Source organism: Oreochromis niloticus, linkage group LG2 (assembly GCF_001858045.2).
Source record: "Oreochromis niloticus isolate F11D_XX linkage group LG2, O_niloticus_UMD_NMBU, whole genome shotgun sequence".
NCBI lineage: Eukaryota > Metazoa > Chordata > Actinopteri > Cichliformes > Cichlidae > Oreochromis > Oreochromis niloticus.
Window position 1 is genome coordinate 2,912,282 of NC_031966.2, and position 13,566 is coordinate 2,925,847.

Below are 13,566 nucleotides of genomic sequence, written 5' to 3' on the forward strand. Positions count from 1 at the left end.
CAGTTCTGCTAAACCAGCCAGACTATCATGAGAACATTTCGTCACTGCTCAGTGACGAAAATACTTATGAGCCCCTGAAACAAGACCCAGGAAATGGTTACAGGAAGAGGGTGATAGACTGTCTGAAGTGGAAGGGTAGCCTTCTTAGATTGTGACATTTCCATCAGTAATGGGGGACATCTAAAAGCTGATGTGTACCGTAAACCTACGCATACGGATCAGTATTTAAGGTTTGACTCTCATCATCCAATGGAGCATAAACTGGTTGTCATCAGGACGCTACAACAGAGAGCGAACACCATCCCCACAGACACAGCGGCCAGAGAAGCAGAAGAACATCACATCAAGAATGCCCTGAGTAAATGTGGTTACTCCAGCTGGACTTTTGTCAAAGCTGGGAAGGCACCTAAAGAAAGCTCCAGCCGATCCAGGAGAGAAGGACAGCTGCCTTCTCGAAAGACTGTAGCGATCCCGTATGCATCAGAAGTATCAGAACATTTGAGATGCATTGTTTCTAAACACCACATCTCTGTGGCTTGAATTTAAGAGAACAAACGTTATAGGATTTCCTTACCTGGATAAGAAAAAGATATAAAAAAACAGTTTGCAGTGTGGCAGTTTGGGCAACAAGGAACAGTTGTCCATTCAAAACAAGCACTCTGCCTTTCAAGACAATGAGCCAGACTTTTCAATTGCAGTTTATTCATTTTTCTAAGTAACAGATCATTTCAAGTGCTGTGTTGACTTGATATTCTGGGCATGGCCTTTACAATATTTGTTCTAGGTTCATAAGCAAAGCCCTGGACTGCATATGTGCAGCTCTGAAACACCACAAAACACCACCACTGTTCAAATCCCCACAAGGCTGCCTGCTATGTTGATTGGAATAATGGAGCAAGCTGTGGCTTCTCAGAATGGGCTCATCAGATGCAGCACGGATGACATCTTGGAGAAGCTTGCGGCTGCTGTGAGTACTGAGACCGACTGACAACATCTGACAACATCTCGGAGAGGCTCACGGCTGTCGTGAACACTCATGCTCTATGAGCAAACTGGATAACATCTCGGTATGGATGGATAACATCGTGGAGAGGCTCACAGCTCTCCAACGAGAGACCTGTGACCAGTGACGGACATTAGACCAACTGTAAAATTGGAAGCAGTTTGTTCGCAGTAACCAAAACAACTACCATCTTCATTTCATGCAACCCCCCTGGTGCCAGCTGGATGCTCAAGGCAAAAGCTGACGAGAATAACAATTCTCCCTTAGATAACAAGACTGTGTTGTGTCTTTCTCCCTCCTCTTTCAAGGCCACCCGAGTCGACCGAAGACTGCTGACTTTTGCCTAACCGGGTGAAGGGACACTTTCTCTCGGTTGAACACGGAACACACTCACACGCACACATACGCATGTACACTGACTCAGACCTGCACTCACCCCCACCCCCTCCAAACGCCTTCGAAGCTTATGTCTTCTGTGTTGTGAGATGTGATGATTCATGTGCTATGTGATGAGGTGTTTTTTTCTGTTCTCAAACTGATCTCCCTGTTGGAGCTCAGTCTGGGGGGAGTTATTTTTTCTCCTCGTCTTTCCTCATGTTGTGCATTTTACATTGTTATACCTCTCTGACCTGTCTTCCCCATGTGATGCTGTGTAATGTATGTATGGTCGGAAGGGTAAGATGGCGCTGGCACGGCTGGCAGCCTTAACCCAATTTCCCTCGGGATGAATAAAGTATTATCTATCAATCAATCAATCAATCAATCAATCAATCAATCAAGCAACCAGAGGGGGATTAGCTCAAATGGTAGAGCGCTGGCTTCGCATGAGAGAGGTAGCGGCATCAACGCCCGTATCCTCCAAACGGGTGTTTCACTTTAAACCTCATCATGAAAACATTTAATTTGCAGAGTGAACAAATCCCTTAAATCCCTGTGACTAGCTACCCCTACCAGACCTTACTGTTACTGGGCTTTCATTAGTACATCACGAGACTCAGGAATATATCCTTCACAGAAAAAAGCAATTTAATCTTTAGCCATCATCAATGGGTGATTGATATAGTCTGACAAATAATAACTAATGCATCTTGATATTGTTTCAGTGGCACACATCATTGCATTGTGATCTCTCTCCAGCAGAAGACACAGGGGGATTAGCTCAAATGGTAGAGCGCTCGCTTAGCATGCGAGAGGTAGCGGGATCGATGCCCGCATCCTCCAAATGGCCTTTCCTTTAAGCATCAACACACAAACATTTCCTTTCTCCTGCTTATGTAAAGTAACACTGGAAGGAGGAGCAGTCCCAGTTCAAGGTCCACATGCAATGCCCCCCATATGTCTAGACTCAGCACTGTGCTTATACTTCCTACATTGGCATTTATCACCCTAAACAATGGAGGAGTGAAATGGTCACGACTTAAACTAGATTTACTGCCTGCCACCTTTTTTTCTTTTTAACTGCCTGTGCATGTGAACATTCACACTAACATTGGACAGGAGACTGTCAAAGTAAAACATAAGGTATGCACAGAGACCCGGCCTTGAGGAGTAAAACAGTCCCGGGGGGGAAACAAAGCCAGCAACAGTTGACTGGATACTTTCTTTCACACACGGGATGAAGCAGTATCAGATACAGAAGGATTATTCTGAACTGTGAGTCATGCAAAGCTGCTCTGTTAGAGTCTGGATGTGCAGTTCAGGGCAGATGCTGGTGCACTTGCCCTTTAATATAGGATAAAATCTTTATGTTTGGGGTGGGCGTTCACTTCCTGTGAGGGTCGGAGGTCAAAGAGGACCGAAATGTGTAAATCCTGTTTGTTCGGAGAGAATCTGAGCGATCTCTGTGAGGAGGAGGAGCAGGAGGAGGACCCATAGCACTTTGTCTCCTGTGAGAGGGAAACTTCAGCCTCCGCTGCCTGAGGCTCTGCTGCATGGACCTCACCGTGTTTCATCAACATGTCCTCTGATTGGTTCTTCACTTCAGTCTGAAGATCTGTCAGCCAGTCAGTTTCTGTCTGGGTGAGCGCCACTTCCTCTCCCCACCAGCTGCTGCAGTCACTCAGCTTACTCAGCAGCACGAGTGTGTGTATGTTTTCATGTGTGATGCCCTCCCACCGTCCCATCCCCCTTCCTCATACACGCCTGCCAGTGTGTGTGAGTCAGTGGAGAAAGTTAAACTCTGTGTGTGTGTAGTGTGTGTGTGTTGTCCTTGCAGCAGACTTTGATTCAGTGCGGCGGGGAGAGGAGCGAGCGAGAGTGCAATGGGCGAGGATCTGAGCTGAGGGGATTGCACCGTTTTGGGGTTAAAGGTGAGTGGGTGCTTCTCTCGGTTTGTCCCTGTCAGCATAAAAATGGCTTTGACCCGGTTCAGACCCAGTCTGCGGGTTTTAGGTGATCAGGGTTATTTGTTAATCATCGGTTTTCTGCTGAGGGATGAAGGAGTTTACCATCAGAGGCAGTGTTTTGGTTCACAGTGATTTGGGGCTGTTTAGACTGAGGATCCAACTCAGGTTTTAAATCTCAGTAAATCCCCTGTGTGGGTCACCATGCCCCCCCCAAAACGTCCCAGCCGTGGTGGTGGGGTGGACACTTCCTGAGTGTCTGTGAAGCTTCTCAGTCATCCAGGTCATCGTAGTCTATGAACGAACACGGTTCATTCCTCTGCTGTCCATTTCAGGAACCTCGTATGTCCCGACCATAGAAACACATTCTGTACCAACAGCTGAAGTTGTTGTTTGGCGAGCTGGTTGTTAGTCACTAAAGTCCAGTAAGGCGAGGCTGGTGAGGATGTCTGTGTGAGTCTTTGTCATTCGCTGATATTTCCCATGTGGAACGGGAGACGGAGACAACGTGCCATACTCTCAATAATCAGGGAATGTAAAGTCTGCAAGTTCCAGAGCTGCACTGTCTGAGCTTTGCTCTGCAGACTGATGACAGCAAAGATGCTCAGACATGTAAAGAAATACCTGACAGTCTGTTTCTTTCACAGCCGTCTCCGTCATGGAGGAGCCCAGGAGCTGCAGGTCAGGCAGCTGGAAGCAGCAAAGATCAAACTGGAGGGAAAAAGTTCAGCTCAGAGGAGGAGATGCCTGAGTCAGGGGTGATTGTAGTGGGGGAGGCACCGCCTGAAGATAGAAAAACTGCTTGGAGACACTGGTCTCAGGACAGTTTCCCAGAGGAGAGCTCGTTATCAGCTGGCCATCCAGAAACTCGTGGAGTCTGAGAGGAGCTACCTGCGCCTGCTGCAGCGCAGCACAGTGACCATCAGAGGAACCTGCAGCAGCTACAGGTCATCCAACTGGGAAGGAAGTAGAGAAGGAAAAACTCCCTTTTAACAGGAAGAAGGGCTGAGGAAGGGGCGGGGCAGGGACAGAGACCCAGACATTAATAATAAGTTGTGAATAAATGCAGAGAAGTGTATAGAGTCACAGTGACAAGCTTTGATTTAAAGTGACAACACAAAGAAGCAAAAAGAAAAAGGGTGAACGTAAAGCTGCTGCTCACCTGTGCAGCAGGTACTGTAAGTGTTTTAGCATCCTGCACCCTCTCAGTGGCTTCTTATCACTTGCTTTTCATTATGCCTGTTCTGTTGCTTAGTACTGCTAAATAATGGCTTATTGTCACTGACCTAATGAAATGAGGCCTCATAAAACATAATGAAATCAGGCTTTATGGGTGAGCAGAGCTGAGCTGTGGAAACACACCGAGGGAGCAGGAGAGATATGAACTGTGTTCCATAAGAGATGAATGTAGAGCATGCAAAAGTGGAGGTGAAACACGACACAGGGAGGAGGAGGGGCAGGGTGAAGGCCAGGGTGAATGACGGCTCTGTGAGGCCGATGAGCTGCTGGATTGTGCATTGTTCAGCCTCCCAGCGGCGAGCGCAACCACTGCTCAGTCATTCCAGCATGAGCACAGACCCACCTTTATTATCAGAGGTCAGAAGTCAGCCATGCTCTGATGCTGCTGCAGCACGTCCTCATCGCTTTTTCAGCATTCCTCCCACTCTGATGTTTTTATATACTCAAAATAAATGAACACAATGTGTTATAATGGGGAGATCAGCAAGAGACTGAGCCAGGCTACACTAACACTAGCGAGGGACACCACTCCAACCGGGCCTTAAGTATAGTCCGTGTTATTAAGTCGTGAAGAGCCACAGGTGCGTGTGCATGGGTGTGAAGATCAGGTGACCACTGGAAGGCAGGCACTGCACCCCAGGACAGCCACTGGTGGATCATGACAGTTACACCTCGACCAGATGCTGTTGGATGGAAGCACAGCAGTGGAGTGGGGAGAGTGGGAAGTCTAATCAGGCACAATGATACTTCCACAGTTCACAATAATCCTTCTGTACGTCATCCTGGTGCTCCTCCTATTAGACAAATGTCTTCTGATTGGCTGCACCTCACAAACAGCAGGTGGGTATCTCCTCTGAACCTTTGGCTCCTACTGACACTGACCTCATTACTACATGTTCCAAAGCAGTGCATGATGTCCTGCAAGAGCAACAGCTGATTTATGTAACACAGCAGTGTGTGAGCTCAGAGCATCTCTTTATACCGTCATGTTGGATGTCTTGCAGCTGGTGGACGAGGAATTTGATGCCCTGGAAGGATTCTTCTATGTTTTGGAAAACGGCATCCTGGAGCTGCTGGAGAACGTGGAGACATACCTGCAGCACATGCAGGTAAACTCACGCTCACACTTTGTCCTGTCTCTTGACTGCAAAGCTTTACTGGATTTTAGTGACTAAACATTAAAACTGAATAAACTCATTTGTAAAACATGAGTTTGTGTCTGTGATTTTGCCTGCAGCAGCAGTCACTCTTTAAGGCTTTAACAAGGGTTTCAGGCAGTGACTCATGGTCAGCCTCTGCAGCAGCATATAATTACAGACATGCAGTCATCAGTTTGAGTCTCTGTCAGGAGTTCACACACGTGTTTGTGTGTGGTTGGTCTGCAGGGCTTCCTGTCCTGCTGCACAGAGGACTTTGACTTGGACATGGACGGAGAAAAGGCACCGATCTGGTATAAGGAGATCACGACGGCACTCCAACAGTGGATCCTCCCAACATTTGTGAGTGATTAACTCTGAGAGCAGTGCTGTGGTCTTTACAGGTGCAGGAAGTGCTGCATCCTGTCGGCTCATGTCCAGTTAAGAGAACAGAATTAACTGCGCTCACAGAAACAGCACCAGTTAAACTCTCGCTGTCTCACCTGTGTGTGACAGCAGATTTACAGATTACATGACAGACTTCTGTCTTTGCAAAGATCTTCTGATTGGCAGACGGTCTGCATCCTGTATCCCGCCTCCAATATCCTCTGCACACGCTCAGAACATGATCATAGGTCAGAAACAGGCTGCCAGATCTCTGAGTGCATGTAGAGGTGGACATGCATATTTTGCCCCCTGTGTAAGGATGATGCAGTGAATGCTGGTCTGCTGATGTTGGTCTGTTCTTTATTCCTTCTTCTTCCTATTGCAGCATAACTAAGGGAGGATTCAGGGTCACCTGATCCAGCCCTAACTATATGCTTTAGCAAAAAGGAAAGTTTGAAGCCTATTTCCTAAAAGTAGAGATAGTGTCTGTCTCCTGAATCCAAACTGGAAGCTTCAGGCCCCGCAGAAGAGGGGCCTGAAAACTGAAGGCTCTGCCTCCTATTCTACTTTTAAATACTCTAGGAACAACAAGTAAGCCTGCAGTGTGAGAGCGAAGTGCTCTAATGGGGTGATATGGTACCACAAGGCAGCAGTCCCCAACATTTTTTGCACCACGGACCGGTTTATGTCCGACAATATTTTCACGGATCGGCCTTTAAGGTGTCGCAGATAAATACAACAAAAGAAAACCAGTAAAGGGGAAAAAAAGAACATTTATTCATAACACACAGGAAAAGACCCAGGGAAACCGAGTTAACGATAAAAATGATTTAAAAAAATAACCATAAATGTCACACCCGAACCTCAACTCTCGCGGCCTGGTACCAAACGACTCACGGAGTGGTACCTCCGTGGCCCAGGGGTTGGGGACCGCTGTTATAAGGCATAAAACTGGAGACGACAACCAAAAGACTCAGGTAACCTCAGACATGTTTGCTTTGAGCTGATTGGTTACTGCTGAGAGGTCAGAATAATACGTATAACAGTGATTTTATTATCCAGCAAACATGTTTCTCTGAATATCTAACAACACAGACACGATGATGTCACACCTACTCCTTCTGAGATTGTAGGTGTTCGGGGGGGGGGGTCGCGTCATGCTTAATTGGAGGCTACCATACGAATGTGGCGAGTCAACAGAGCGCTCATTCATGTGTGATAACGAGTCAGAGACGAGGATGCTGTGAATGTGCCACTTCTGGTTCTGCAACTTTGCAGCTGAGTCATTGTTTTCATTTCTGAACACCTTCCAGGTAAATTTGAGCATGTGTGAGTAATTCAGCAGCCCTCGTTAGCAGCCGTTTCATTGTGTTCTGCCCTCTCTGAGATCTGATGTCTGCTCGTGTGTTTCAGCCTCTCAGCGCCGTCTGAAGCAGCTAACGGATAAGCACGGCTCTGGAAAGATCATCCAGGTGATGGTCTTCCAGGCAACAGCCATGGAGACAGAAGGAGGTGGCTGGTCAATGCAGGAGGTGAGACTAAGGTTTTAGGACGTCTGCACTGAAACAGTGAGAGAAGAACAGTGGCGCCATCTGCTGGCGAGCCTCTGTTATTGCAACTGAAACACACGAGCAGCCAATGGGATCACTCTGTGAGGGAGTACCAGGCTGGTCTGACACTGTAAACAAATAAATATTAAACTATTTAAATGTTACGTCTTCACACAGGGAAGGGAGGCTATGATGCTGCCTCGAAACTCATTTGCTATCACGAGCCAACAGAAGACCTGCCCACTTCACCACACCCGAACCTGACAGAAGATGTGACCGCAGGCAAAAGACACTCCTACAGCCCAGCAAGCCACGCCCCACTGCCCATGAGCTGCTTCCAGGTAACTGAATTCCTCTCGATTAGACTGTCCAGGAGATGGAGACCACGTGCTGTCCACCAGAGCAGGACTACAGGTGTTCACTAACTGGGCGATCATCCAGCTACTATCAGAATACTAATCCCTGAGGACATTATGTGTTGACAGTCGCTCCAAGACAATAAGAACAGAGTGAACTAATTAAATAATACAACATTTACATAGTTCGCTCTGATGAGAGCGCCATGTACCTGTCAGCTCTGCTCCAGGTGATCGTGGGTCAAGAGTTGGCAGTTCGTCTTGTGATCGAAACGTTGTCGTTTCGAGCCTTGGCTCGGACAGTCTCAGTCGTTGTGTCCTTGGGGAAGACACTTCACCTACCGTCTACTGGTGATGGCCAGAGGGGCCGATGGCGCGATATGGCAGCCTCGCTTCTGTCAGTTTGCCCCAGGGCAGCTGTAGCTACAACTATAGCTTGCCTCCACCAGTGTGTGAATGTGAGAGTGAATGAACAGTGGAACTGTAAAGCGCTTTGAGGGTCTTGAAAAGCGCTATATAAATGCAATCCATTATTATTATTGATATGGAATCGCACAGAAATGTCCACGAACAGGAATGACTTCCTGTGTCGCTCACTGGTGTGTTATGGGTAATCTCAGTCTCTGACTGAGCGTGCTCCTGTGACTGGCCAGCACGTCGTGGCGTGGGTGGGAGGTGTTGTCCTTATCTTGGACAACATCCGCCTCTCCACCTTAACAGAGTCCAGCTCCGTCCATTACTGGCCATCCCAGCATGCAACAGCACAGAGGATGGCCCTGGCCACAACAGTAAGACTGAATTTGTTGTTGTGTACACCAAATGTGACGCCGTTGATACACTGCTTGATGGAGTGCCGGACTCTTGGCGGTCTACTCCTGAACAGTAATGTGAAATGGAGCAGCTCTGCCTGAGCAGGTGGTTTAAAGACAGCAGGATGTACTCTCAGCTTGTTGTTGATGCTGGATACTGTTTAAGCTGTCAGTGTTTACAGTGTTTAGACCACCCTGTAACAGCCTTCACGTGGATCTTACTCGGTCATGTGCTGTGGGCTTCTACATCACCGAAGACACACTGCCGATGCTTTAAAGAAACCTCCAACACAGTAGGCCAAGGAAGCCTTCACATTTTCATTCAGTGTTTACAGAGGTTTGTAGTAATCAGTAAGAATGACAGATCCAAACGCAGTGAATCCTGTTCCACCCACAGCCCGTGGATATTCTGTGAGGTGTTCATGGAAAGGTCCGAAAAAGGTGGTGCGAGTGTGTTTGTGCACACGTCTCCTGCAGCAACAGCAGGCCTGTGTCTGCCTGTCCTCACACGCTGTCCTTCAGTACCTCAGAGGGACAGTCCACACCAGCCTCTCAAACCTAGTTTTTATACCATCATCAGCTGACTGTTTTTAAACGGTAGAAGAAGATGAGTTCTTTCCTACCCTCGTCTCATACATGTGTGCTCGGAGTACTTCTTCTTGTATTCGTGTTGATGCATTGAACTTCTCTGAGCTTAATTCAGTGCAGAATTAGAGCTGAACTGCAGTCTGTACAGCAGAAGCAGTCTCTGCCTTCATCTCCTCAGCATCTCTGGTGTGTGCTGTAGAGGCTTGCGCTCCTCGTCCTTGTGCTGAAGCCGTGTCGTCTGCAGACGCTGTCGTGCTCATTGATGTTACAGTTGCAGTGCTGTTGCTGTTGTGCACAGTTCGTTAGAAAGAGCCAGGTTAGGTGGTAATAATGACCCCATGCTGTTTTTAGCCGAGTTGGTGTGTGTGTGTGTGTGTGTGTGTGTGTGAGCTGATGACACAATGATGTGCGTAATGCTGCTGTATCAGCCTCTGCAGCAGTAACAGCCTGCAGCTGGAAACATCTGCATCTCACAGCGTCGTTCTGACCTTTATTTAAGACACTATCAGGGAAGATGCTCTCGCTGAGCTCTGTCACTTCCTGCCTTTGTTTCCTGTGTGTGGTCTGCAGTTATGAAAGGAGCAACTGAGTGGAGCTTAATCATAGATTAACTCTGGATCAGCTGAAGTTCAGAGCAGCCCAGGAAAACTCAATAACGATGATGATGTGTGTTCCTCCTGAGCTACAGCCAGGAGGTGCATGTACGTGATGGAGGAAGGATGTGTGGATACAAGTGATGGTGTGGAGGCGGAGACCTTTAATGCTGCCTTTTTTTTTTTCATGTTTTTAGGTTGTGGGCGACTACGACTTCACGGCCAGATCCAAACACAAAGTTTCCTTCCAGGCTGGAGAACCCGTTCATGTCCTGGAGCCTCACAACACACGAGGGAGCCCCGAGTGGAGCCTGGTGGATGTCAGAGGAGGTCAGAGAGGCTACATGCCCTCCAACAAATTGGCAATCATGCCCGTGGGAGCGGGGCTGCCCCCGGGCCCTGGCTTCTTCCTTTAGGGGGTGGAAACTGCAGCTGGTGCAGATGAGAGGATGGATGGAAGAGCCTCCCGGGGTCGAACACTTTTCAAAGATGGCAGCTGTAACGTCATGAAGCTCTGACTGCGTGTCACCTCAAAAAACGTGTAGATGATGTTTGGTCTGCGGTTTTAAGATGAAGGACAATTTTCATGGCTGCTGTACAGTGAAGCGCTCATTTCCCATGATCCTCAGAGCCATGCTGCATGTTCTCATTACAGTGTCTGAGTGCTATCAAGCTAACTGTAACGTGTGTGTGTGTGTGTGTCCTCACCTGGAGCAGAGCTGACAGGTACATGGCGCTCTCATCATCTCAGACTGTGTAATGTGATGTAAATGTGAAATGTCTCTGGGGCTGAGGAAGAACAAGACTCAGCAGGAGAGGGAGGAGGAACTGGGAGAGGGGCGAAGGAGAACGGCAGTTTCCTGCTCTGCCTATGAGCTGATTTAAATTTCGTTGCACTTTGATTCCAGAATTTTACGTAGGAAGAGTGAAATGGGTCAGTCAGGACAGAATAATGTCCTCCTGCATTCACATTCACCTGACGATGCTTGTTGCTATGGATACGGTTCAGGCAGTGCAGGTCACGTCTATGGAGTTTGCTTGACTGCAGCAGCGTTTCTTGATTCCCGCACTTTAAACATTTTTGGGTCAGAATCATTTGAAAGCATCTCTGAGTGTGTGCTGATTGGCTCTCAGGACATAACCATGAACCTGAGCTCCAGTAGTTTTGCAGATAACAGCAGCTTTAACCTTTGAGCACCACAGACTCTGTCCTGGCCTCCTTCTGTGGGGTTGAGCAGCCTCAGCTGCTGTGAGCATGGAGCAGAGGGAGGGAGGCTGGGAGTCTGAGCTGCTCAGCTGTTCCCATCAGGCTGAATGTCAGGAGGAGGAGGAGGAGGAGGGGGATGCTTCTCTCCTAAAATACCATATGTCCTCAGGGTTAGTCAGATGGACTCAGAAACCTCAGCCTGAGAACATTTACCTGGTTTAGGATGAGGGGAGCGGTTCATTCAGTAAATGCAGCCTCAGTTATTTTGGGAAGTTTTAATCCAAACTGACATGCAGATGAAGCTGCAGCGTTTCTTCTTGTGGAGGAAGTAGTTATTTTAACCCATACACACACGGAAACCACAGAGTGAACATTTCTGGCTTTTTCTGTCTGATCAGAAACCAAGTCAACGTCTTCCTGTTCGCATTTTCACCACCAGAGGGAGGCAGAGACTCGGAGCATGTGTGCATGATCAGATTAACTGTGTGTGTGTGTGTTTGGTAATCGCGGCCACAGTTTGTGTGGCCGCTACTTCCTGTTTTGTTTCTGTGTGGTTTCATGAACCTGCTGCTCAGCCGGTCCTGCTGAGTCATTCTGATGTTTTCCTCGATGCTGCAGGGCTACGTGACCTCAGCTGAGCATGAAGCGCTGCCAGAGTTGTGATGTTGAACTCAGTCATGTCTTCACACAGCAGGTGGGAGGCTGAGCAGCAGCAGCAGCAGCAGAGAACTGAGAGTGGCTTCAATAAAACTAAACTCAAACCTTTTTTTGTGGCATTGCATCATTTCATAATCAGATGTTAGTCGTGAGAAGAAGCACCTGAATATTTGTGATGATTTACGAAGCTGTGAGGCCCACACCAACTCAGCCTCTTTTACAGTTAAACATCTGGAGACACGGCTGTTCTTCTTCATGCATCATCATCATCAGTGTGCACATTTGCGCACAGCCTAAGTGTTTTCACCATCTACTGAATAACAAGCTAAAACATGATGCTGCAGCTCCTCTGGCGTCCAGCAGAGGCAGCAGTGAGTCAGTCCCCATACACTCCACTGTTAAAATAAACACGTTTACAGCCTGGAACAGAAACATTGAATTCAGAGAGAAATATAACAGCTGTTCAGGGGAGGATGTGTCTGTAACTCACCTGTTTAAATTATATTAAGGCTTAAAGTTTGCATTGTTAGGGGCGTGGTCTCTCTGACTGACAGGTGGCTGGTGACACAGACGGCTGTTGCTGCTAGCGGTCAGCTAGCTTCACCTGAACTGGACCTCTGGACCGTGTTTGTGCTGTTGGAGCCTTTTAATGACATCATGTGACCAATAGCATGGCTGCTGTGAGGTCACTGTACTAACAGACTGCGCAGAAAGGCTGAGCTCCAGATTTGGTGCAGGGGAAAATTCTACGATTTTGATTGGATGTTACTGATTAGGTGGTGCAGTTGATACCTTAGCACACCCTCACGGTCACTTCAGTCTCCAAAAAACACGACAGGACTCTGAAGCTTCGATATGTTGAGTTCAAAAATACCCGGTGTCATTACCTCCACCTTTTTTTTTAATCTTTGTCAGCACAGTGGTGCAGGGAGAGAAATATCCTTTATTGTCCATCATTAGGGAAATGCACGTGTTCGGGTGACAGTCAGATGGAGTCACACAGAAGTAAGGAATAAGAGGCTGTAAAGGACTAGTTATTAAAAATAAATATAGAAAAAGAGGTACGAAAAGTGGTGTGAAAATGTGCTTAAAACAACAAGGACACACTATTTTCAGAAACTGTGCAAATACCGGCAGGCTGTTGATATTTATAGTTGTGTCTGTTTGGAGCAGTGATGGTTATGAAGTCTAACAGCTGCTGGGAGGAAGGACCTGCGACTGAAGGAGCTCTCCAGTTCTGCCACAGCTTCATGCGGGGGGGGGGGGGACTGTCTTGGTCCAACCCCCTGCACTGGGACAGAGCCAGCCTTCCTGATGAGCTTATCCAACTGATAGGCTGTTGTTCCAACAGACAACATTCAGGAGCACCTCCTGCACTCCAAAGATCTCCGTCTCCTCAGCAGGTGGAGTCTGCTCTGAGCCTTGGTGAACACCCAGGTACTTATACTTCATTACTGTACTTGTGTAGAACATCCAGGTATCTGTACTTTACTATTTATTTTTCCTGAAAAGATTTTACTCCAAACATTTTTACACAAATATCTATACTTGCTCCTCCTTGCATTGTCAAAACAGGCTTGTTGCTTTAGATTTAACACATATTTAGAACGTCTTTATTTCTACACCTTCAAACATATAACCAATTTGAGCCTAAACCCTATTGGTTTATTTGTCACTGAGGTATGTCTGTTGGTGTCTG

General features: G+C 47.5%; 1 long non-coding RNA gene and 1 other non-coding gene across 2 annotated transcripts; both read left to right on the forward strand.

Annotated features, from left to right (window-relative positions):
• Positions 1–2,151: 2,151 nt before the first annotated feature.
• On the forward strand, positions 2,152–2,224 carry trnaa-agc (transfer RNA alanine (anticodon AGC)). Its single transcript has one exon. It is a non-coding gene; the product is annotated as a tRNA-Ala (tRNA).
• A 579-nt stretch (positions 2,225–2,803) lies between these two features.
• On the forward strand, positions 2,804–11,966 carry LOC106098423 (uncharacterized). Its single transcript, XR_001224638.3, has 7 exons — positions 2,804–3,312; positions 3,993–5,424; positions 5,589–5,693; positions 5,970–6,083; positions 7,521–7,639; positions 7,835–7,998; positions 10,201–11,966. It is a non-coding gene; the product is annotated as an uncharacterized LOC106098423 (long non-coding RNA).
• Positions 11,967–13,566: the final 1,600 nt, after the last annotated feature.